At 35.5% G+C, this 25751-nt stretch overlaps 1 protein-coding gene across 8 annotated transcripts in view; it reads right to left on the bottom strand.

The window, feature by feature from the left end:
- CPSF6 (cleavage and polyadenylation specific factor 6) overlaps nucleotides 14453-25751 on the bottom strand; it is a 34274-nt gene continuing 22975 nt past the window's right edge. For 4 of the 8 annotated variants that reach the window (XM_021090900.1, XM_021090902.1, XM_021090904.1 and 1 more), the window contains one exon: nucleotides 14453-25721. The gene's annotated coding sequence lies outside the window, so the exon portion shown is untranslated. 8 annotated transcript variants of the gene reach the window in all.

Genomic DNA, 25751 nt, shown 5'->3' with positions numbered 1-25751 from the left:
ATATTTGGCCTTCTGTTATTTGGCCATTTGTATTCTTAAATTTTTACATTGATTTAAAATTAAATTTTAATTGCCTATTGACTTTTTTTCCTTCTTTTTAGGGCCTCACCCCAGAAAATGGAAGTTCTCAGGCTAGGGATTGAATCGGAGCTATAGCTGCTAGCCAATGCCACAACCATAGCCACGTAGGATCTGAACTGCATCTGTGACCTACACTGCAGCTTGTGACGATGCTGGATCCTTAACCCTCTGAGTGAGGCCAGGGATTAAACTGAATCCTCATGGATACTATGTCAGGTTTTTAACCCACTGAGGCAAAACAGGAATTCCCTCTCTATTGATTTTTAACTCACAGCAAAAGTTTGGCAGGCTCTTGATGGACCAATAGTGTTTGGATATGAAATTAAAAAGCACAGATATTTTATAAGTTATTTTACTTATTCCATGAATTTTATTTTTTGCCTTTATTTCAGCACAATCACTAACAATGTTGTACTATTTTCATAGAACTTGTTTCGTTGACAGTAATGGAATGGAATGGACAGTAACCTACAAGATAACAATTTGGGGGGGGGCACACCCGCAGCATATGGAAGTTCCCAGGCTCAGGGTCGAATTGGAGCCACAGCTACTGGCCTATGCCACAGCCATAGCAACACCAGATCCGAGCTGAGTCTGCAACCTACACCACAGCTCATGGTAAGATCCTTAACCCATTTAGCGAGGCCAGGGATTGAACCTGTATCCTCATGGAAGCTAGTCAGATTTGTTTCTGCTGAGCTACAACAGGAACTCCTACAAGATTACAAATTTAAACATAATTCTATTCAAAGTATACCAAATTTGTCCAGAAGTGTATACACTTTGAACACAAAGAGAAGAAAATCAATGCCTGGCACTTAGTGGGAAACAATACTTTGTTATGAAAGACTCTTGCAATTTGCACTGAGAGGAAGAATTTGACAAGTTAATTAATGTGTCTTTTCTGTTTCCTAAAACTTCTGACACTCAAATCCTCCTTGCCCCATGAAATGTCAGTAGCAGTACAATCCACAAACTCGTGTGGTATTTGGCACAGTTGCCTTTTGTTTTGAAGATACTGGGCAAAGGATTTGGAGAAGTACTTCCCTGGAGACTGAAAGGGGCTATTCACAAGAGCAAGTTTAGAGTTATTAACTGCACTCTGCTGGCACTGAGCATCAGATCCAAAGTGACAGAGCTGCTTATTTGTTTTCTAATGCATTTGCATGCTTGTGGTTCTCTCTAAAGTGTGGGATCCTTGCTCTGGGGCCCACACTTTAGAGGGAAAGGTTGTACCAGAATTTGGTTATAATTCCCATCTTCTTTGTGAAGTGCTTTTCTGTTTACATTTTTTGTTTGATGCCAAGTTTTAGTGCTCTTGCTCACATCTTTTTTTTCCTTTAGTACCTTTGTATCAGTGCAATGCCAACTACTTCATAGCCTGTATCCTTGCTGGCTCTTTCTAAAAGCTGTAACCTACTCCTCCCCTACTACTACTGTCCATTTATACCTGTTTTCAATGCTACTTCCATATTTTATCATTTGGGGATTTTGATCTGTACTGAACATAGTTTGCATGGTGTTAGGGGTTGAACTGTGTCCCTGCTAATCCTGCCCCCAAAAGATATGCTGAAGTTAGAACTTCAGCATATCTTTTAGAGGGAAGAGAATAGGGTCACTGAAGATGTAATTAGTTAAGACTAAGCCATACTCGTGTTAGGCCCCTAATCCAACATGACTGGTGTCCTTATAAACAGATAGCCATGAAAAGTCAGAGACACACAGGGAGGAAACCACAGTGTCCTAAGGGAGAGATTAGAGTTATGCAACTGCAAGCCAAGGATTGCCAAAGATTGCCAGCAAACCACCAGAGCCAGGAGACAAGGATTGAGTACAGTCTTAAGACGGAGTGTGGCCCTACCTACATCTAAATTTCCAACTTCCAGTCTCCAGAACTCTAAGTCAACATGTTGTTTTTGCACAAGGAAACAAATACACAGACTGTCTCCTCTGTCCTCTTGTCGTGCTGGGTGGTTTCTAGAAGGTGGAAGGAACTTTGGATCTAAGCTGTCACCAAGTTCACTGCACACTATTATTCTCCATTTTTACCCACAAAAAATTATGCTACTAGAAATTGTCTACAAGATTTCCAAAATCTTGGGAACGGGTTCTTATTCCATATGCTAACTCACAAATGATCTGAAAACATAAATATATATAATGAATATGTTTCTACATGGAGGCAAATGAACTTCTCAAGTGTGACGGTAGTGTGTAAGGCTACTGAGTTATTGTGAGTTTGTGTCCTTGCTAAGTGCTTGCATGGTTAGAAACAGAGGCTCTTTTTAAGTGGATACATGCCAAGTTCTGGTAAAAGATCATTATGCCTCCATTTCTCTATGAGGACACGGGTTTACTCTATGAGAAAAACAGGATGCTCCATTGGTAGGACTGTGGAGGCCTTAATGAGGTCACTATTCTAGACCTTTATATACGTCCGCTACTCCCTGACCAGTAGTACTCTTTGGAAGATGGATAGGTCATAAAAATGTGTGCTCCCTGGGGGTTTCAAGGCAACAAGTGGAAGGTGGCTTTTCAAGTGTGGCTTGGCCATTCTGATATCATGATACTCGGTTTGTGCAGGACCCCAGACATCCACTGATTAATTATAACATCCCTTTCCAGCTCCTTTCCCATTTCTTTGCTCTTTACAATACTTTTTAAAATGACTTTTAAAACTTTCTCTCCTCCCATTCCCACCTGAATTCATTCCAATCACTCTTTCATCCTCATCACTCCATTAGAATCATTCTACTCAAAGTCACCAATGGATTCTAGACATCAAATCCAAAGTCAATTCGGTCTTCATCTTATCAAACCCCTCAGTAGCATCTGACACTCTTCACTCCCTTTTGTGAAACTTGGCTTCTGAGACATCTCCTTATGGTTCCCTCTCCACCCCCGCCTCCTCCTTCCTTCATCTCTTCCTTCCGCCCTTCCTCCCTGTTTCCCACCCTCCTCTTCTTTCTTCTCCTTTGTCTCTCCTTTTCTTCCTTAGTTTTCTTACCTCACAGGGTAAGAATCTGTATTAAAAAGTCCCTGCTTTATTTCACTTAATAACTTTTAACACCAACTGATATATTTGACCATGGTTTATTTTGCTTCACTAAAAATAAGCTCCCAGAGAAGAAGGATGTTCTCTGTCACATTCAGTGCCACATTTCTAGCTCCTAGATCTAGCACCTTTGTTAAATGAATGAATCTCTCCTACCTCCTATCCAATGTGCTGATTTGGATGCCATATTTGACTTCACATAAACCCCTCTTCCAAGACTTCCTGACTACCACAGCATTACCTCTTTGGGGCTAATCCTGAAAAGTGCACACATAAAAGCATTCAAAAAGTGAAAATCCTGAGCTATACCTTCAGCCAAGTTACCTCCATAATATACAAAAAGAACTCAGTCATAGTAGCCTGGGAGCCTCCCATATTGATGAAAATATTTCCTCTGCTTCAGAGAAAAATTACCTTTTCATTTCTTCACTAATCTTGAGACGAAGGCATTTTTTTTTGTCTGGCCCTAGAACAGTGCCTGGCATCTGGTGGGCAACTCGGTGATTCCTGAAACAATGAATACCAAAGAACCCACTGGTAATTAAGGCCTTTCAAGTATTGGAAGACACTATTCATTGCCACCAGCCTACTAGCTTCCCTAATCTATCTTGGCCTGCCACCTAGTGGTAGTTGCTTCCAACGTTGTGCCAAGGCCCATTCTGTCCCCTAAAGACTCTGGTTCTGGTGGCCTTCATCTTAGCTAATTTCTTCAGGAAGCAGACTTCAACTGAGGTCATCATTCTAAGATCTGGGAGCCATTAGCACAAACAGCTGTTTTGCAGAACAGTTTTTGAAAAAAGGAAGCATCACATCACCATAAGGAAGACAGAAATGGTTTGGCACAGGTAGATTACTGTCTAAGTGCAAAGGTGTTGGGCTCTGTTTATGCCCCCAGAGTGGCTCTAGGAGGCATAAATTTTCCGCACAGTCTGCTCAGTGCGGGAGGGTGGCTGTTCAGTCTACATCGAAGTACATTAATTGTACTGACTACTGCATCCCATCCAATGAATGATCCAAGACAATGAATATACAAGATATACTTTTGCGTAGCCTCATATGCAACTCGAAGTTCCCAAATGTTTATCTTGTTACTGACCATTGTTGATAATTGCACTTCTCCCAACATCCAATCCAAGTATCCTGGGACACTGGTGACCAGGCACTTGGCTTCCTTTACCCAGTGCTTGTTAAGATTAATTTTAAGGTTGTTCCGAGAGAAAGTGGTATCATGAGCTCACTTCAAATATAAACCTTATGCTTTACTTTTGATGTCACTGAAATTTTGAAATAAAACACACTGATGCGGAGTTCCTGTTGTGGCTCAGTCGTTAACGAATCCGACCAGGAACCATGAGGTTGCGAGTTCCATCCCTGGCCTTGCTCAGTGGGTTAAGGACCCGGTGTTGCTGTGACCTGTGGTGTAGGTCGCAGAGCAGCTCGGATCCCCTGTTGCTGTGGCTCTGGTGTAGGCCGGCGGCTACAGCTCAGATTGGACCCCGAGCCTGAGAACCTCCACATGCCACGGGTGCAGCCCTAAAAAGACACACACACACACACACAAAACAAACACACACTGATGCAATGGTAATTTTAAAATTCACTTTTCCAAATTGCACATGCCCCTTTCTTTCATGTTGAGAATCTGATAGAGCAGGAGGCTGGATATGTCATTCTCTGCCTGCTATCTCCACACCCTCAATGGATTGTGCTAATTTCATTTCAAGTCAGCTGTTCTCAAACAAAACTTCAGATATAAATAGGAAATCAGTTGTTTTAAAGCAGCATTTGTAATGTTTTTGGAGAAATACCTTAAGTATTATCTTAAATATTTGTTAGTAGCATTATCTAGGTATGATAGCTCGAATGATCTAGAATTCAGTTATACTTACAAAAGAAGCATATTTCTATCACTGCAATTTTATTGTGCATTAACTATATGAATTATTAAAATGTATATTTACAGTTTAAAGCATAGAAACACATGAGTACCAACGATTTAGATTAACAAATACATTATGACACCTTAGGAGTCCCTTGTGGCATGCTTCCATGTTTGAACTCCTCTACCTCCCTGCCTCCAAAACTACTATGCTGAATTTTGTTCACGAGTCCCTTAAACTTTTGTATTGCTTTCCTTATACAGGAATCTCTTATACATACTCAAAATTTTGCCTGTTCTGTAAATTTATATAGGGTAATACTGTGTTAATTCTTCCATGACTTGGGGTTCACAGACTAGGGGTTGAATCAGAGCTGTAGCTGCCAGCCTACACAACCATGGCAACGCCAGATTCAACCTGTATCTGAGACCTACACAGCTCACAGCAATGCTGGATCCTTAGTCCACTGAGTGAGCATTCTTTTACTGTATATTCTTGATATTTGTCATTTTTCAGTTTTATGTGTTTCAAGAATTTCCCAATTTGGGGATTATCTTTTCACTCTCTTTGTGGTGTCTTTTAATAAACAGATGTTCTTAATTTAACATACTCATATTTATTAGCCTCTCCCTTTTTATGATTTGTACTTGTATCTTAAGAAATCCTTTTCTAATCCAAAGTCATAAAATTATTTCATTTTCTTAATACTCTGGCTTTGTCTCTCCCCTTAAGTCCACATTTAATCCACCTAGAATTGATATTTATGTACAGCAGTAGGTAAAAATCCCATTTTTTTCTACTTCAGTATAACCCATAGCAATTTCCATATAATCATAAATCCAGTTTTCATATATATGTGGTTTCTGGTCCCTCTATATTGTTCCATTGCCTATTTACTTATTCCTGTACAAAGTCTGCACTATCTTATTACAAGCCTTGGTATGTGACAGAGAAACTCTTCCTGCATCTCTTAATGGTGAAAAATCCCACATAAAGTTTAGAACCAGACTGTCAGGTCCAGTAAGACTTGGCACAACACTCGGAATTTTAACTGGACTTGCATTAATGCTGAGTTAACATGGAGGGAACTGTCATATTTAAAATATTAAATTTTCCTATTCATGACCATAGTATGTCTGGTATTTGGGTTTATATTAATGCCTTCCTCTAAGGTTTAAAACTTTCTCCAAAAGGGCTTGAGCACCTTTTATGATTTAATATTAGGTAATTTATATCTGGTTTCCATATTGATTTTGTGCTCAGAGCTTTTTTTTATTCTAATAATTTTATTTGTAGTCTTCCATACCATCTCGTATCATCTGCAAGTAATGACCACTAAGAAGTCCACTGTCACATTCTCTAGAATGGCTCTTCTGACTCTAAGGTAAAATGGATTACTGCTTTGCTACTGAATCTTCCTAAATTTACTCTATCACCTGTAAAATGAGGAACCCTGATGGAATTGTTCTGATGTTTACATTAAAAAAAGACAACAAACACATGAGAAAGTAGCCAGCATATATTAGTCTCAATTGTTTTCTTCCAGACAGTACATGGTTTTTCTGGGTGCTCACAGTACTTTGCATATTGCAGTCATTTTGAGTATTCACGGAGTATAATAATTTTGTTTCCTGACTCTCAAAGGGCAGAGAGAATATCCTTGGCTTATAATCCTTTCTGAATGCCATATATGGCACAGAATGTGCACTCTAATGCTTAAACAACAACAACAACAAAAAAAAAAACCAAAAACAAACAAAACCAGACTTACACCTAGGGTCAAAACCCAAAAAACTTATTATATATTTAGGTAAAATTAAGCCCTCTTACACTTACTATGAGAATTGTATTCGAAATGAAATCAGGGTACCATATACTTTTTCATAGAAATGTTAAATATATGCTCCAAATAAAGTGATAATCTACATGAAAATACAGAATATGTAGGTACAAAATTTCTTCCCTTCAAATGACCCTTACTATGTGCATCGAGCAGATTTAGAAATGTTTTCAGTATAAAGATGGAAATAAAAAGTTTTATTAACTTACCTCATCACAATAATCACAGTATTATTGTTACTTTGATCCTTTGGTTTGATTGTGATGTAACTGAGACAATGGATTAGAAAAGAATCTTTCAGGAGTTCCCATTGTGGCTCAGTGGTGAAGGATGTGGGTTTGACCCTGGCCTCCCCTCTCGCAGGGTTAAGGATCTGGCATTGCCATGAGAAGTGTGTAGGTCGCAGATACAGCTCAGATCCCCGCATGGCTGTAGCCCCTAGCCTGGGAACCTCTATATGCCCCAATGCAGCCCCAAAAGCCAAAAACAAACGAACAAACAAAACGCAAAGAGTCTTTCAGATCTTTTTTGGATGAGAGCTTTGCTTGGATTTTTCAGGTCTTTGATTTGCCCTTAATTGGTTATAGTACCTGTGTCTGAATGCATACCCTTAACTGTTCCTCAATTATAAAATGAAATTACTAAATTATGACTTATCCTTTATTCCTTAAAGTTATCACTAGATGGCAGTACATTAATATTTTTAAGTGTTTAAATACTTAACATATTTTAAATTTTTTTTTTTTTTTTTGTCTTTTTGCCTTTTCTAGGGCCGCTCCCACAGCATATGGAGGTTCCCAGGCTAGGGGTCTATTGGAGATGTAGCCGCAGGCCTACACCAGAGTCACAGCAATGCAGGATCCGAGCCACGTCTGCAACCTACACCACAGCTCACAGCAACACCAGATCCTTAACCCACTGAGCAAAGCCAGGGATCAACCCGCAACCTCATGGTTCCTAGTCAGATTCGCCAACCACTGATCCACGACAGGAACTCCAATATTTTTAAATGTTAAAGCAGTTGTAACTATTTAAGCCACTATAAAAACAACATATTAAAAAAAAAAGAAGATACTGTCTTTTCCAAAATCAATCATTTTTAAAGTACTCATTGTTGGAAAAGATTGGAAAAATGCACTTTCACATACAGCTGTGGAGAAGGTAAATCAGAGGACAGCTTCATGTGTCAAAAACCTCAAATGTTCATACTCTCTGAATTAAGCACAAGAAACTTTTTTAAAGAGATGTGCATTTAGACTTACTTATAAGGATATCCATTATAGTATTCTTTATACAAGTCAATAAATCCACTGAAATAACCTGAATACTCAAACCTCACCTATACAATCTAAAACTGACTTACACACACAACATTCATACTGAAGAACTTCTGCTTACTAATTACCTGGTTAAGACTGTGTGTTCCTAGACTATACGCATATTATTTTTTTCTGATTTCATGACAATATTATGTAAACCAATGAAATGTGAGTGTAAACAGAATTAGTTCAATGCAAACTAAGCTAGGAGTTCCCACTGTGGCTCAGCAGAAATGAACCCGTGTAGTATCCATGAGGATGCGTGCTTGGGCCCTGGTCTCGCTCAGTGGGTTAAGAATCCATTGTTGCTGTGACCCGTGTTGTAGGACGCAGACATGGCTCGGATATGGCATTGCTGTGGCTGTGGTGTAGGCTGGTAGCTGCAGCTCTGATTCAACCCCTAGACCAGGAACTTCTATATGCCACAGGTGTGGCCCTAAAAAGCAAAAAGGAAAAAAAGAAAGAAAAAAACCCTAAGCTAAATGTTTTGGAAAGACTGGATAAAGATGAGCCACTTTTAAAAATCTCAATTGACAATATCATATTTCACACTCAACAAGATAGCTATTATCAGAAAAATGGAAAATAACAAGTGTTAGTTAAAATGTGGATAAACTCATGCACTGCCAGTGGAAATGTAAACTGCCGTAGCTGCTGTGGAAGCATTCCTAGGTTCCTCAGAAAGCTAAATCAGAGTTACCATGTGATCCTGCAATTCTACTCCTAGGTATATATACACCTAAAAGAATTGCAAGGTGAGTTCCCACCATGGCGCAGTGGGTTAAAAATCCAACTGCAGCAGCTCAGGTTGCTGCAGAGGTGCAGGTTCCATACCCAGCCCATGCAGTGGGTTAAGGCTCTGGCGTTGCAGCAGTTGCAGCCTGGATTCAATCCCTGACCCAGGAATTGCCTTATGCCATGGGTGCAGACATTTCCCCTCCCTTTTTAGGGCTGCACTTGCAGCATATAGAGGTTCCCAGGCTGTGGGTCGAATGGGAGTTGTAGCTGCCAGCCCACACCAGAGCCACAGCAATGTAGGATCCGAGCCGCGTCTGCGACCTATACCACAGCTCACGGCAATGCCAGATCCTTAACCCACTGAGCGAGGCCAGGGATCAAACCTGTGTCCTCATGGATGCTAGTCAGATTCGTTAACCACTGAGCCACGACAGGAACTCCTGGGTGCCGACATTCAAAAAAAAATTCCTAAGAGACTCAGTACTTGTACACCAGTGTTCATAGCAGCATTATTCACCACAGCCAAAAGGTGGAACCCCAAATGTCCACTGACAGATGAATGGATAAACAAAATGTGGTATATACATACAATGGAATATTCAGGCATAAAAGGAATGAAAGTCTGACACATGCTACAATATGCAGCTTGAAAATACTAAGTGAAGTAAGCCAGCCACACAGGACCTTGCAAAATTCTACTTATGTACTATAGAATTCTTTTATAAGGTACTTAGAATAGGCAAATTCATAGAAAAGGAGCTGCTTAATGGGTACAAAATATATTTAGGATGAAAGATTCTGGAAATGTATAGTGGTAATAGCTGCACATTTAAGTGTACTTAATGCTCTTGAAATGTACACTTAAAATGGTATAAATGGCAATTTTTGTTATACTTCACAATTTGAAAGATGTTGAATTAGCTCTTATAACTGTAGTACCATCAGTTTAAGCTGACAAGATACTGCAGTAGGCCTAAACTTTAAGGACATTCATTCAAATATTCATAGAACATTTATTTGCTACATGCTGACTGTAGGCACTTGGGACTTAAAACAAGATCCATGCTTTTGTGGGCCTTATGTATTGTGCTAGGTAATGTTAGGTAATAAATGCTTGGAAAAATAAAGCAAAGTTAAGGGAGATAGTGGGTTCCAGTCTTCTATAGAAAGGTGAAAACAAATCTCATTAATATGACATTGTCATGCAAATATCCAAAGCATTCCAGGCAAGGGAACTGGTCCATACCAAGGCTAAGCGAAAAGAGGACACCTGTTTGAAAACAAGGTCAGAATGGCTGGAAGGCACGGAGTGTAGGGAAGGGTACTGGGATGTCTGGCAGATAGGTTATAGGGCCCCAACCATCAAGGAACCTTTAAAGGACTGGAACTTTAGTACTAATGGGGAGCTACAGCAGGATTTCGAGCAGAGACATGTTACAAACTCAGGTAGCTGCACTCAAAATAGACTTTAGGGAAGCAGGAACAGAAAGCACGGAGACCTATTAGGAATTACTACAGTGACACAGGAAAAGGATGAAAGCAGTCGAAACAGTAAACAGGTTGTTAAATTCTAGGTATTTTTTGATGGTAGACAAAAGTACTTCCTGATGTACCGGGTATGGGGTGTGAGAAGAGTCAAGATTTCAGTTTTGGGTCTAACGGATGGAAATGAGGATATAGATGGTAACTGCTGGGAGGCCTCTGGGCTGAAGGTGGCAAGGAATGGCTGAGGGTGAAAGAATTCAGCCCTGGCACATTATGTTCGAGATGACTTTTACATATTCAAGTATAGATGTCCAACAGGCAGTTAAGTCTCTAGTTTGGGAAGAAGGTCTGAACTGGAAACATAAATTTAGAAATTGACAGCATGTTAATACTTAAAACCACGAGACAGGAAAAAAACCAAGGAATGCAGGGAAATGGTCTCCTGGGAGTACCCCACAGTTCAAAGGTCAGGGAAGAGAAACAGCAAAGGAAACTGAGAGTGTGAGGAATAATAAAAACTTAAAATCTTCATTTATGACTCCATTATTTACGTATTATGCTAACTGATTTAACTTCTGATAAGAGGGACTGTTCCACCCTCAATATTCATGAAGCAGGAGAAACAACTGGTAGAAGGTTAACTTCAAGTAGATTACCACCCAAGGTTGAGGAGGAGTTGTGTCATTTATATCCCTCCTCCATTTACTGTCCATCAACATACTCAGATCATTTAGGAAGCCCAGAGCAACATAAATCTGATGACTACCTGTTCATAGGTATGCAGTTTCCTGGTGTGCAGATACACAGAGCATGCTTCTAAGTAATGTGAAATAGAAGAGCTTAAAGTTTACACACTCAAGGCAGAATGGTTGCCAGCAAGTCTGAAACAATTTGAGATGTTTAAAAAGGACTGCAACACATGTTTACAATGGTTATAAGGTGAAAGCCAGTCATCACTAAATTGGGCAAATAACTACTAGCCCCAGTCTCCATCCCCCTGCCCCCTTTTTCTTTTTGCCTTTTCTAAGGCCACTCCCTTGGCATATGGATTTCCAGGCTAGGGGTTGAATCAGAGCTGCAGACACCAGTCTACACCAGGGCCACAGCAACGTGGGATCTGAGCCACATCTGCGACCTACACCACAGCTTACAGCAATGCCAGATCCTTAACCCACTGAGCAAGGACAGGGATCGAACCCGCAACCTCACGGTTTCTAGTCAGATTCGTTAACCACTGAGCCGCGATGGGAACTTCTCCAAATCACTTTCTAATAGAGTATATTCTTAGTATAAGTTAGATACTTAGCTGGATTCTAGCATTTGTGTTTTCATTAAGGGGTCCCCTCCCCACTGCCCTTGCTTGGGGAAAAATGAAGAAAGAAATAATAATGTTAAGTGACTTACCAGTTTTTGGGGGAAGAGGATTAAAATGGAATACATTAATCAAGTTTCTATACTGTACCAGGGTGGGGCCCAATTCCTGAATCAATGACATAACTTTGCACAATGATAAATTAATGTTTCCACCAATGTGCCCACCTATCCTGTATCTAATAGGATAGCTATAGTAATTATGTTGGTAGGACCTATGCAAGTATATTTATGAACTATTTAAAAAATAACAAGACACCACTAAGATGCTATGGCCTGTCCCCTCTAGTTTATTTTACAGAGCAGGTATGCTCAGTATTTGTGAAAAATGAACATTTTAAAGTCATATACTCCTAAATGCTTACAGGCATCAATAAAGCTTTTCATATTTAGCACTTATGGCACTGGGGGCTTATAGTTTGATAATCATTCAGTGCATAAGGTGTGTGGATTGAGTCATTAACCCATTCTAACTTCAACTCACCATTCTGCTATCATGACCCCTGAGAGACTGCTGGCTCACTTATAAAAGGAGAAAACTATCTTACAGGGTAAAAAACATTGAGATAGTAAGTGTAACAGCAATCTTTAAAAATGCTCACGGATGAACCTTGAGCACATCGTGCTAAGTAAAATAAGCTGGACAAATACTACATATCATTCCCATGTGGAATATGAAAAATCACACATATAATAAATCCTGATGGTACCTCCCCACCCCTCCAAAAACGCAATGAGGGCCAGATGATTCTATTCTACAGCTGAGTTGACAACCATTAAACTGAAAAGTGATCAAGACTCTCTACATTCTCCTCATATTTAGTTTCTTCTCTATTTTAACTGTTACTACAAAGTTATGGCTTTAGCCCACGTCTTCTAACCTCCAAAACCATATAGCTACATGACTACTTTCTACATCTTGGATCTCAAAGGCACTAAATTCAGTGTCTTTATCTCTTTCCAAAGTTTCCCACCTCAAGCAATAACATACCATTACACAGGGTCTAAACAGCATCCTTCTCACCTTCTTGTTTCCAAGCTTCCACTAAGTACATCAATTCTCACTAAATCAGCTTTTCTTTGCCACTATTATTCTCCTGTTCTTTTCAAAGAGTCTTGCAATAGCTTCACTGGTTATCCTTATCTATATTCTTTATTCAATTCAATGTACAGCCAAGAAGCTACATATATTTTGATGATTTCACATCATGCCAGGAACAATCTTTAATGTGATTTACAAGCCCTGCAGTGTTGGCCCTTGCCTGTTTCTTGAACTCCATACATAGGCCATGTTCCACACTCCCTGCTTCAGTCAAACTGGTATTCTTCCCAATATATTTTCTCCTGCAAAATGGCCTTTGGTGCAATACTCCCTTGACTAGAAAGTATTTCCCTCCCCTTTTGACTAAGTATTACCCCTTGTTCACGTCTCCATGTAACAGGAAGTAAACTATTTTCTATCCTAAGTTGTAGAATTTTTTTTTTTTTTTTGGTCTTTTTAGGGCCACACTCTTGGCATATGGAGGTTCCCAGGCTAGGGGTCTAATCGGAGCTATAGCTGCCAGCCTATGCCAGAGCCACAGCAACTCGGGATCTGCACCACATTGTGACCTACACCACAGCTCACGGCAACAATAGATCCTTAACCCAATGAGCAAGATCAGGGATTGAACCCTCAACCTCATAGTTCCTCATCGGATCTGTTAACCACTGAGCCACGACTGGAACTAAGTTGTAGATTTTTTCAAAGGTGACACTGACAACAGCAAATGATTGGAAATGACTTAATATGAAAATCCAAGAACTCCGTTAGTGAAACAGTAACACCCAAACCCAATTGTAATGGGGTCATATAAAGGGATCCCAGTAATGGTTATTTACTTCTTAAATGGTTATGTCAACTGCTTAGAACTGTTACCTTCAATAAACATTGAAGAATAAAGGTGAGAAATCTGGGGCCTGATTTAAATAATACCTGGCACACAAATCCTTACTGAAATCACAATTTCTAACTGTTTAAAAAGTACTCTAGGAGTTCCTGCTGTGGCTCAGTGGGTTAAGAACCCAACTAGCATCCATGAGAATTCAGGTTTGGATGGATCCCTGGCCTCATTCAGTAGGTTAAAGGATCCCACTTTAAGCATTGCCATGGACTGCAGAGTAGGTCGCAGCTGCAGCTCTGATCTGCTGTTGCTGTGGTGTAGGCCTGCAGCTGCAGCTCCGATTCAACCCTTAGCCTGGGAACTTCCATATGCCCTCTTCCATAGGGCAGATGGGGGGTCCTAAAAATAAACAAATAAATAAAAAGTACTCTATATTACTTCCAGGCTAACTGATGAGTATTTTTGCTGCAATCTAGAAACATTTTTACTTGATTAAGCTCTAGTAGGTTAATAATCCCCTAAAATTAAAAGTTTTCTGAAATCTTAGATTTAAAAATAAAATGGTCTAGAAATTTTTTAGGGTTCTAAATTCTAATTTTAGTCAGATATAAACTGCTTTAAAGACCATCAAAATGCCAATACAAGAGAAAATAACCACTATCTAGGAGGCTGGCCTAAAGATAAAACAGTCCAATTTCTATTATCCTGCATATTGCCATTAGATATGACTTATTCACACTATATACAATGGTTAACAAATTATAAATCAAACCAAAAAAAAAAAAAGACAAACTTCAAAGTATTATAAAAACTGTTTTATTTTCGATACAAGATAAATACCATGCTTGTTACTAGTGCAGTTTAAAGGCCAACAATGGCCATATAGCAAACTGCTGAACAGTCACCTAAATGCTAAAGAAAGAAAAGACAGAAAGTAAACATTAAACACAAAATTGCAATTACAAACATTTCAATAAAATGGAATGAGCTTTTAAATAGAAGCTAATATGAAAGTCTAGTTCTCACAGACACCAAACAGATGTTTATTTGATCAATCTTACCTTTTGCACAGATATCTTATTGTGAAGTCACCATAGAGTCAATAGCTAAAATTTTGACTTTCTTTGGCCTCCTGGTATTTAGACAAATTATTTACAAACCGTGGTTCAGTAATTTATGTATACTGGTAATACGATACAATTTTTTGTTAAGGGCTTTCCATTAAAAATTGTAAAACAACTTTGTAAGGCTGTACAAGGCTGTAAACTACTTTGCTAATATACCATGGAATGAAGAGGAAGAAGGAATAAGAATAGACCTTTTTTTAAGGCTAAAGTCATTAATGCTATAGATGCATTCCTTAGAATACATTATGATTTACCCCAAAGGATCCTTTCCCATTAAATACCACCTGAGTACTACAATTTTCAAAGTAAAAAAATAAACATGAATTCACCGTTTTAAAATAATTTAACTTACAGAAATGCTGAGAAGTGTTACGCAGTAACAATGCGACAAAAAGAACACATCTTCAAAATGAAATGTTTTTACTAAATGCAGGGTCTATCCAATTATGAAATTAATGTAAAACATTTACACTCATGGCGGAGTTTCAGGATACTCCCACATGAAAAACTCTTGGTAGTATTTACTATCCACAGATACCATTTCAAGACTTGTGTGACTTCAATTAAACTCTACCTAATATTTTTAAAGACTCCCATTACAGTATGTTAATATAGCAGGAAGCCTTTAAAACATTAAAATCTATCCATGCCTAACCAAGTGTTTATATGTCCCATACAAAAAAACCATAGTAGCTACATATTCAGTGAATGCCAACAACCTGAAATTTTAAAGAAGTTGGTTAAAACAAACCTAAATCAACCTGAACAGCATACAACTGCCTGAATATTGAATATTCATAAAAATTCACATTGCTTCTTTCTGGTACCAAGAAAGAAGAGTATAAGAACTTCCTCCCAGAAGCCTAGACATTTTAAAACATTTTCTATTTCAACTTAACAATAAAATACTTTACTCATGAATCTTTTGAGTTCTCTAAATCAAAAATCTCACATTACAAACACAGGGAATGCTATATGTAAGGCCACATCTTAATAAATTCATAATTTTTGGTTGAATATTTATTAAAAAACTAGTCTAAGGCTTCTAAGAGTAAAGTTGCTAAAAAAATAAATACACCAGTGTTTAAACTGAAGGTTAAATGTAAAAAACAACACACACTCTATGAACCAAAAAATTGAATGCTTTGCTACAAAAATCCCACTTAATATATTTTAGCACAAAAATGTCTAATATGTACAATGAATAAGTGTGCACTTACAACTATGGGAAACATTTACAGATGGTTATGGGATGCAAATGAGCTTAATGAATAAATTCAAAAGGCAGTTATCCGTAAAACAGCTAGAACCTCAATACTATATTCTTAGGAAAGAGAACATAAAACTTCCTCTTAAAATAACAAGCTGGAGCTTAAAACACAAAAATGAAGCCATCTTATAAGATACAGAAAGTGCAATGATCATTCAGGTATAAAAAAACCAAAATGTCGACAGCACTCCAACAGAAAGTCTTGTAGTAGCATCTCATTGTATAAAACTGCATGTATTTAGGTTATTGGCACATTTAAATACATAAGGGAAAGAAACTCTTTGCCCTTCCAACAATTTTCCCCTTTCACTATAAAATGTTATATAACATTCATTAAAACCTCCATGTTTATTTTAAGAACTGACCTTAAAACTAGTAGAAAACAAAGCAACATTCTCCACAGGAGATTTAACTGAAAATACCTTAAGCTACAATCCATAAGTTTTTTGTGAACTCCAAATTGTAGTTAACTGCTTAAGAATATTCTAGGTAAGTGTGCTAAACTATGATCATGAGCTCTTGCAACTTACTCCAAACCTTGCTTATGAAAATTGACAAAATAAACACTTACAAATTTACTCCAGAATATCCTTTCCATAACTTACGTCCTTTAACTAAAAGAAGCACATTCAATTCAAAGTATTGCTTCAGAAGCAATACCATTCAAATGGTGTATCGCTCATTCCTAACTTTATTAGCTGAAAGGAATGTGTTGACTGCACAGCACTACTAAGTGCTATGGTTTAAAAGTTAAACTTGAGTTTGTTTTCTTATTCACTACAATTATTTTTAAGGAGAAATGAAAAGATCTCTGGGACTTTTTTTTTGGTGTCTATGTAAAAATTTTTCTCTTTGGATTATTTTTAAACATTAAAAAAAAGAAGTTCTCAAATAACATCAGCCCATTTTAAAAAAGGGGGACATGAAGAATAAAACAAGGCTTACACTTTCACCTTTTACTGCTAAACATTCATATATCAAGTAGAGAAAGACTCTGCAAAATAACTGGTCAAAAAAAAAAAAAGTTATTTCCTTCTGACAACACTTAAATAATGGACTAACAGCAAACAATTCTAGTACGCTCACATTGTCTGAAATAAAAGTCACGTAATAAAATCAGCCAAGTAGAAGAGTGATTTAGAATGAGCAATTAAAGGGTTCCACTGATAAAAAAGGAAAAGGTAAATGAAGGATTTAATTAGTACAAAATTTCCAGTTTTCATTTCAAGTTCAAGCACAGTTAAGATTTTTATGATTCCATTTTTAAATTGTTCAGAGGAAAAATTTCATCCTAACGGACAGTTACTTACCTTTTAAGATTACTACAAACTAAATTCCCTTGTAATATATTTATGTCCATACTTATTATGGCATTGTAATTTTAAAAAAGCTAAGAAATAACAAAAACTAACACCTATATACAAAGCAAGAAAATAGATTTTTGATACAATTCTCAAATAATGTTAAAAGGGCAACTGCACTTTCAACAAGATAGAACACTTAATAAATGATTTCTGAGAGCAAACAGCTCTGATATACACCAATGATCCCATGCACAAATACTCTAATCACAAAATGTTTTAAAATAAAACTGGCGATAATATGAATAAATTGAAACAGCTAATTTTGTAAGAACCAGTATGATAATGGACAACATGAAAAGAACTGAAGGTCTCTGGAGGGCTTCTATGGTTGCACGTTACATAATATTTAGGGTGCCTAAATACCAAGCATTGTCCTAAAATCTGATTATACTTAAAAAAAAAAAAAAATCAGTGAGTATTATCAGATCTCCCAAAGACTATCGAAAACATTAAAAACAAATTAACTTGCTTAAAGATTTTAACTCAAATTTCTGAAGTAGTGATTGAGAATGACCTTTTTATAAAAATGTCAAATCAAGTTGACATTCTGCCTATGTTAATATTTAACTAAGAACACATGCTAGCCAGGTACTTTTAATGTGGACTTATATGCAAGGCAGGTTTGAAAAACATTAACTAGTAATTTTAGCATGAAGTAAAAGGTTGCAGGAATACACAGAATTCCTGAAACGGTAGAGATAGGTACACTTACAATCTCCCGTTACACATACAGGAATACAACCCAATGTAAAACATCACACCCTTCAAAAATCTATTTCCTGTAATTGGAAAATAAAACTAAGGCTTTCTTTACTCACATTTGTCTGCTGCACGGCTGGCTATATTTACATTGCCCATGGCTTCAAAAATAAACCATAAGCACTACCAATATAAAACAGCAAATAACTGCCGCATCAACTCAGAATTGTCAAAATATTTCTTCAATGCTAGCAGTTTACAATTAAGGGTTTCAGTACATTTCTGTTGTAATTAAGCTGCAATACTGTAGCAACTCATGTATGGGTTTTGACTAAAATGTTAAAACCACAAAATTTTTTTTTGACCCTTAACACATTGACTGGATTGTTATGTTGTGAAATTTCAGTTTTTACAAGTTTACATACCATTCAGCAAAGTCACAAGCTTAACTAGATAAAAACAGCTAGAAAAGCAGAATATAGAAATATTAAATACCCATGTAATCACCTATTCTAATATCAAAATCAAGGGCAAGAGACACTTAATTAGTATGTTTAATTCACTGAACGCAAGATTAGATTGATGCATATCCAAAAACTCTATTGCAATGTTTTTTTAAAGGACAGTATAAATGTCATAGTAACATTATCTTTAGATATTGCTGAACACAAGACTTTCCCTGAGGTGTAAACATCAAATAACTTGAACAGCTTTACACATCAGCCCCATTAAACAGTTTATTACAACACTACATCTATTGTAATCAAAGTGGTGCTGTTTACAGACATTATCATATGAACATTTTTAACAAGAACAAACTACTATAAAACAAGCATTTACTTGACGTTTTTTTTTTCCAATTGCTTGCACATTATAATGGCCAAATGTATATAACCAGTAATAAAGTTGCAAAAGCTATAACTTTTTAAATCACACAGGTTTCCTTCAAATAAAACAGTTAAGCATAAAAAATAAAAGTAGAGCTACTGGTTACCATTTATGCAGATTTGCTTTATTCAGATCTATTCCTGTTCATTTTATCCATGAATCCTTACAGGTTCAGTTCAATCACAAGAAGCAAACTGCTGGACAAGCGTCACTTTTCCCCCATGAAGACTGTTTTGTCTTGGAAGGTGTTCCTCTTCCTTCAGCTGTAATGTGTCAAAATTTATGATGTAGATTTTGCTATTCCCCATAATACACAGAAAAATGCTGGCTTAACTATACATACACAAGTCGTGCATCTACTTCACTGTTACGTATTCTAACACAAAATTAAGAATTCACTGAAACAGTAGCTGCCTTTGTGGTGGAGAAATGTTCCCAAATTTATGTGATAATTAAAACTGACACATTCTGATTTCATTCTTCTTAAACATTATTGCCTTATAAATTTAATGACTGAAACAGAAATGAACATGTAGCAGCTACTGTTTCTGTGAAGATGGAAACATAAGTCATTTCCTAAAGTATGCATACTACAAAAATAAAAAGAAAAATGCCTGGATGATTTAATGTAAATATTTTTCATTCACCCACACAAATTCTATATAACTCATTAACAAATGTGAACTGAATATAAATGCAATCAATTATTTTACAGACTAGTTTTTATTTGACAGCATACAGGAACTTCTGCAAACGTTATAAATCAAACAATCCTCTATGTTACAAAATTTATAAATATAAGCTCAGTATGCACATTTAAATATGACATCCACATACAAATCTTTAGACATATACAAATTTAAAACATTTACTTTGCTTTCACTCTATTCCACCCATGTTGAAATAGCTAATGTAGTATTATAAACTAACCCAAAACAAGCTATATGGGAATCTACAATAAATTTCATTGAAACCTCACATTGAAAAAAAAATCCTCAATAAATTAGATGAACTAAAATTTCAAGAATACATAAATATGCAAATGTCAGGTAGAGGTTCACAAAAGAAACATTCAATTAATGTAGATCTAAGTGACCACTGAAACATCAGATATTTAAAATATAAATTCCAAGAGAGTGTTTCAACAATAAGATGATGTCAGAGGCAAAAGGGAACAATGTTTAGTGAGTCGTCCAAAAAACCGACTGAAAAATACTTTTGCTCTATTATTAAGAGTAATTAATATTCTGTTGCAACTATAAATTTTCTTTTATGTCCTTTCCTCCTCAGTTAGGCTATAAGCATCTTAAGAGCATCAGTACACATATGCATTCACATTGCCTAGCCGTAAAATATTAAATTTTACAACTGCAAAAAGAAAAAGCATATGTTATAATCCTGGACTTTCTCTTTTAAATAGTTTTTATTTGCCCATATTTTTCAAATAGATACTTAAGCCATTTCTAATGCTACCTTTTACTGAACTTTATCTTATGCTGATGAAGCTTTTGGTGGAATTATTTCATGGAAAAAAAATCTAGAAAGGCAGCCTTCATATATTTTATCTTTACTACTTGCAATATACTTTTACAAACTGGTATTGAAGTATTAAAGAAAGACAACAGCCTATGTTCTAATGTGAAAAAATGAATTAATGGGAAATCTGTAAATCTTAAAAAAAACGCTATCTCCCTAATTAATTTGTTGTGCTGGAAGGGATGAATTATTTTAAGTCACAGTGAGCAAAACAAAAACAAGCCTTCCAAAAAAACATATGGCAAACACTACAATTTTATATCATTTGTATCACTTCAATGGAGAATTTTACTCCTTTTTATGTAGAGAATCCATTTGTGAAATTACAACATGTATCTTTAGGATAAATTACTTATCTTTTGCTTTATAAATAGATTTTTACTAGTAATAAGTCTCCAATTTTCACCATACAGACATGAAATCTGGGGGTAATCTGACAGTTTTTATTTCTATTTCTAAACACTTTACATTTATCCATTTGGAAATACAAATTTACAATCTCAAAAAAAGCAAATTTGAAGGCAATACAACCCATTTCCAATAATCCAATTCCATAATATAGTCTCAAATTTCTAAGTAGAAATCTACATAAACAAATGTATCAAAAAGAAGCTTAAAAGTGACAAATACATTCAATGTTCATGTTTTCAGAATACCATGTGGTCAAAACTATGTCAATGCTACACAATTTCTTGCTTTAGCTATCAGTTATAAAAGGAAGCTCTATATAAACAGTTATTAAGGAAAAACTAAGACAAATGGAATCTATGGCTCTTTAATGAAGTCTGTAAGTGAGCACTAAATTAAAATTTCAATACAGAGAAGCACCTGCATTCTGAGATAATGTGAGATTACGTCAATACTAACAACTCATATTATGAGTGTTTCTGTTAGAAACTTATCTAAGCAAATCTACTGGTATTAGTTAATTCATCTTTCAAGTAAAAGATTCAAATATATATTTTAGATATGGATCTTTTATAAGGTTTTCACATTAATATACTGAATTAAAAGGATTCTAATAAAATTTCAGAGGCATACTCAGTAAAATAAAATTCACTTTTAGCTGAAAATTTCTTTGTAATGAGAGGAATGGAGATGAAGTGGGCAAAAAGACACAGAAGTATCTAAATACAAGTTAACTCTTTAAAATCAAAATCTCTTCTTGCACTGGCTAGAACATATTACACAAAATTCTGTTCATTGTATATGTTTACAAAAAATTCCCTTACTATCAAAACATTTCATACTTTCATCTTTCCACTTCTGGAGATAATACTTACCTCATTTTAACTAAAGCATTTCATTACACTATAAAATATATACACAATTGCTATTCTAGGCAGTTCACTAAATAGTAGAAATAAACTTCATCACAGTTAAAAGAATACTCAGTTTTGCCCCCAAAATTTCACAAAATGGACATTTCAAACTCAGCTGCGGAGTTCACGGTGAGAGTTAAAGCTACCACCAAGGCAAATTAGTAAGTCTGGATATCATATATGACACCCCTGCCACTTTTTTTGTTATTAGGTTTCCTTTAAACAATGCTAACTATTCAATCAAACCATTATTTATTCAAAACAATCTAATTTACAAACTAAAACAATGGTAGTAAATTTCACACTGGGATGAAGGTGAGAGATCAAGATGACTCACACTGGCACTGAATTTTTTTTTTTTTTAAACAGGGAACATTAATCATTTGTAAACAAAACCATATTCTTAAACCACAGTGAGCAAAACACACACTATACATCCACTCAAGGGATCACTTCTTACTCTCTTCTCATTTCAATTAAGATAAATGTGTGGTCAGATAGGTCTTGCAAATAATACAAAAACAAGGAAAACTGGAGCGAAAGAAGTCAGAGTTGGCACATCCAGATGAAGCAGTTAAGATATATGGGAAAACACAGAGCTGGACAATATTAGTCACATCTCAGATGACCTAAGAGTTGCAGAAGGAGCTTTTAAATCTTATTACTGCTAGGATCATTCATTAGATAATTAGAAGAGTTTAATTTTCACGTAAGATTCAATATAACACTAACTCTTAAAGAGAGAAAACATCTTAATATATTAGAAAGAACTTTTGGCTCCCCCCCACCCTGCCAAATTAATGCAAAGCTATAAATTGCAAAGGAAAGGAGTTATTTATTTAACCTATACCCCATACATGATGCTTAAAAATCTAATCAAATAAATGGATAATGATTTGAGAATGTGTAAAAACCGTGGATATCAGGGAGAAGCAAAGCATGAATCAAGAATATCTAAAGAAGTAAACTTGTTTCATCACTCTTCAGTATATAAAGGAAAGCTGCACTGGTAACAGAAATTTGCTGAGTATTGTTGCTCCAAAAAAGTAGTAAGAGGAACACAACTTGAAAGAAAATAACATAACTACAAAAATAAAAGTATTTCTATAAAAAGTATATGATCTTAAAACACCCAACTACTTTTGTTTTGCTCAGAGTGGTCTGAGAATAGAAGCAGAAATTACAGAATATGAAGCACAATGTAGTTAACATGCTGAAATTTACAATATTGATATTCCCATTAAAATATTATCTATTTGAACTTAGATATTAAATGCTTTTAGAAAAACTAATACATCTTTAAAATGAGAGAATGCAATTAACATTACCAACAGTTCAAACACAAAAAAATTAAGATGGACAGACATCAACAGCTCGCTGACATCATTAAGTTTCCAGTTAAATTAAGAACTTGCCCTTTTAGCCATTCATCATCACTTTAATAAGAGATTACATAATTCTTTTATTTGTATACAGACTTACTGCTGACATTCACTTTAGCTTCCAAGTTATTTTTACTCCATTTAGTCCATTTAATATTTACACGAATGCTCAAAAGGACTCATATTTTAAAACTTCTAAAAAAGGTCAATAGACCTTATTATGATGATCAAATTATGCAGATAGTTTTTTAAATTTGTTTCAAAAAGTTTTTCACTTGAATATATTTAATCCCAGTCTCCACCCATTTATTCACATCTACATCCGCAATAAATACTGTTTGGTATAGCAACGATACAATATTTCTGGATAACAGAATTTTTTGCACTGAAATGCTTATGTAAAATTTTGCTTGGATGAAGGCACATAACAGTATTACAACTCAATTCTGATTAATGTACAAACAAAACATGGGAATTTTGGTATGGTACACATCAGTGATTAAGAAAAAATGTCAACAATAGTTTGCAAGCTAGGAATTCATAGTTAATGTCTGAATGTAATGAAACCATGATATAGTTAGGTGTACCCATTACTGGAATGTAATGTGAGTTGATCTCAAGTATTTAAAATTAACAACGGACTTTTCAGAAGGAGTTTATTTGGCTGACTAGGCTAGTTCAACTAAAACCAGTAAGAAAACTTGTTAATTAATTTTGGGTATAAACTGGTTCAGAAGTCCCTTGATGGGCACATTCAATCTTGGAGATGACTGAAAATGTACACAGGTTCCATTATCAGGCCTTCAGAAAACTAGAAGCTTGTTGATAAATAACAAAGTCTAAATAAAAATATAACTTGAAGGATCTATACCTTATGTGAAATTAAATGGATGATATACATAATAAATATTTTAATAATTTGGCCACAATTCACCTTAAGCAACTGATGGACACAGAGAATTTTTTCAAAAGACGGGATTAGATCTATTCAACTTGGGGTAGGGGGTAGTGGCTACATCTTTAAAATTCAGTGTTTGGTTTTAAATGATACAACATCCAATTTTTACATCCAAAAGCAGTATTGATTTCAATAAGCTTCTTTCGAAAGTTAAAAAAAAAAAAGTTTAGTCTCATGTTAAAATAATGTTTAGAGAATTATTTATATTAAGTTCTATAATACAGTACATGGAGGACCATTTTAAAATTAAAAATTCTGATAAATATTCAAGGTGCATATTCAGAATGCAAGAGAAAGTATTAAAACCTGACTTTTCACTTCAAAAAGCCCTTAAAACTGTAAATAATATAACTGCTTATTTGCATACTATAAAAATAAGACTTACAGGCTTGTCTTCTAAGTAATATTATTTCAAAAGGATCTCATTTACTAAAATATATCTACTTCATTTGAAGAAAACCACTATTCTGCCACAGAATTACATACAAGTCTTTGATTTTGCCCGTAACAATTTAAATACTAACAGTTACCAATACCTGAATTTTCAGTATTTCCCAATTTTATTTATGGAAAATAATTATGTAAAGAGTAGTTACCTATAAGGGGTTTGTTTTAGCCTAATTATAATTTGGATATGCCATCAACATGTAAAGGAAAAAAAAAAATCTGTTTACAGAATAATTTTTGTGTCACATGCACAAGCCTTATAAGTGCCCTCTTCCCCACTTTTCACATGAATAAATGCTGTTCACAAATATAAAATAAAAATAAAATTACACGTGAAAATGAAGTATAAACAGACAACTCTTCCCGCTTTATGAAAAATGTACACAATAGTTTTGAAATACAGAAAAAAGACAATGATTATGGTTTATGAATGAAACATCAAAGAAAATTATTTCAAAGTTATGCTAACCTGAAATATATGATTTGATACAATGAAAAATTTTCCACACGGAATACCTTGAATCCATTGTAACTGAGTAACTTTCATACCTTCTTTGCAAATTAAAGCTTTTTCTTTTAAAAACAAAACCCAGATGGCAGGAAAAGTGTCTTTTCTTAAAAAAAGTTTCTTAAGTAGCAAAGCTCTCTTAATGCTGAGAAGCCACTTCTTATAAACTATTATAGTGCTAGATTTCCTTTAAATTTTTTAGGGATCAAGTTAGTTCAAGGAGAGACACTTTAAATTTACTTCTAAGGTCCAAGCATAAATATACAGTATGAATTAACTCCCTGTATTTTATATTTTAAATCACATGCAAACTATGTATGTGATGAAGAGAATTTCAATTTTTAGATTTTAGAAGTACACAATGAGTCCTCTTGATTATTTTCTTGCTTTATTATGACCATTAACAATCTGAAACCTAAAAACTGTTAACTCAAGCAAGCAACAAAATATTCAAGGATAAGAGGTCAAAATGTTTACCTGCTATTTACTCACCTGTCATTTATCTCAGATGTTTCCAGAAGATTACATTCAGAACAAGTAGTTGGATCATATAAAATGTGGGTATATACTGTATAAACAATAGCCTCGGAGTTATAAT

Source organism: Sus scrofa, chromosome 5 (genome assembly GCF_000003025.6).
Source record: "Sus scrofa isolate TJ Tabasco breed Duroc chromosome 5, Sscrofa11.1, whole genome shotgun sequence".
Taxonomy (NCBI): Eukaryota; Metazoa; Chordata; class Mammalia; order Artiodactyla; family Suidae; genus Sus; species Sus scrofa.
The sequence above is the reverse complement of the archived record's forward strand: the minus strand, read 5'-3'. Positions and strand labels throughout refer to the sequence as shown.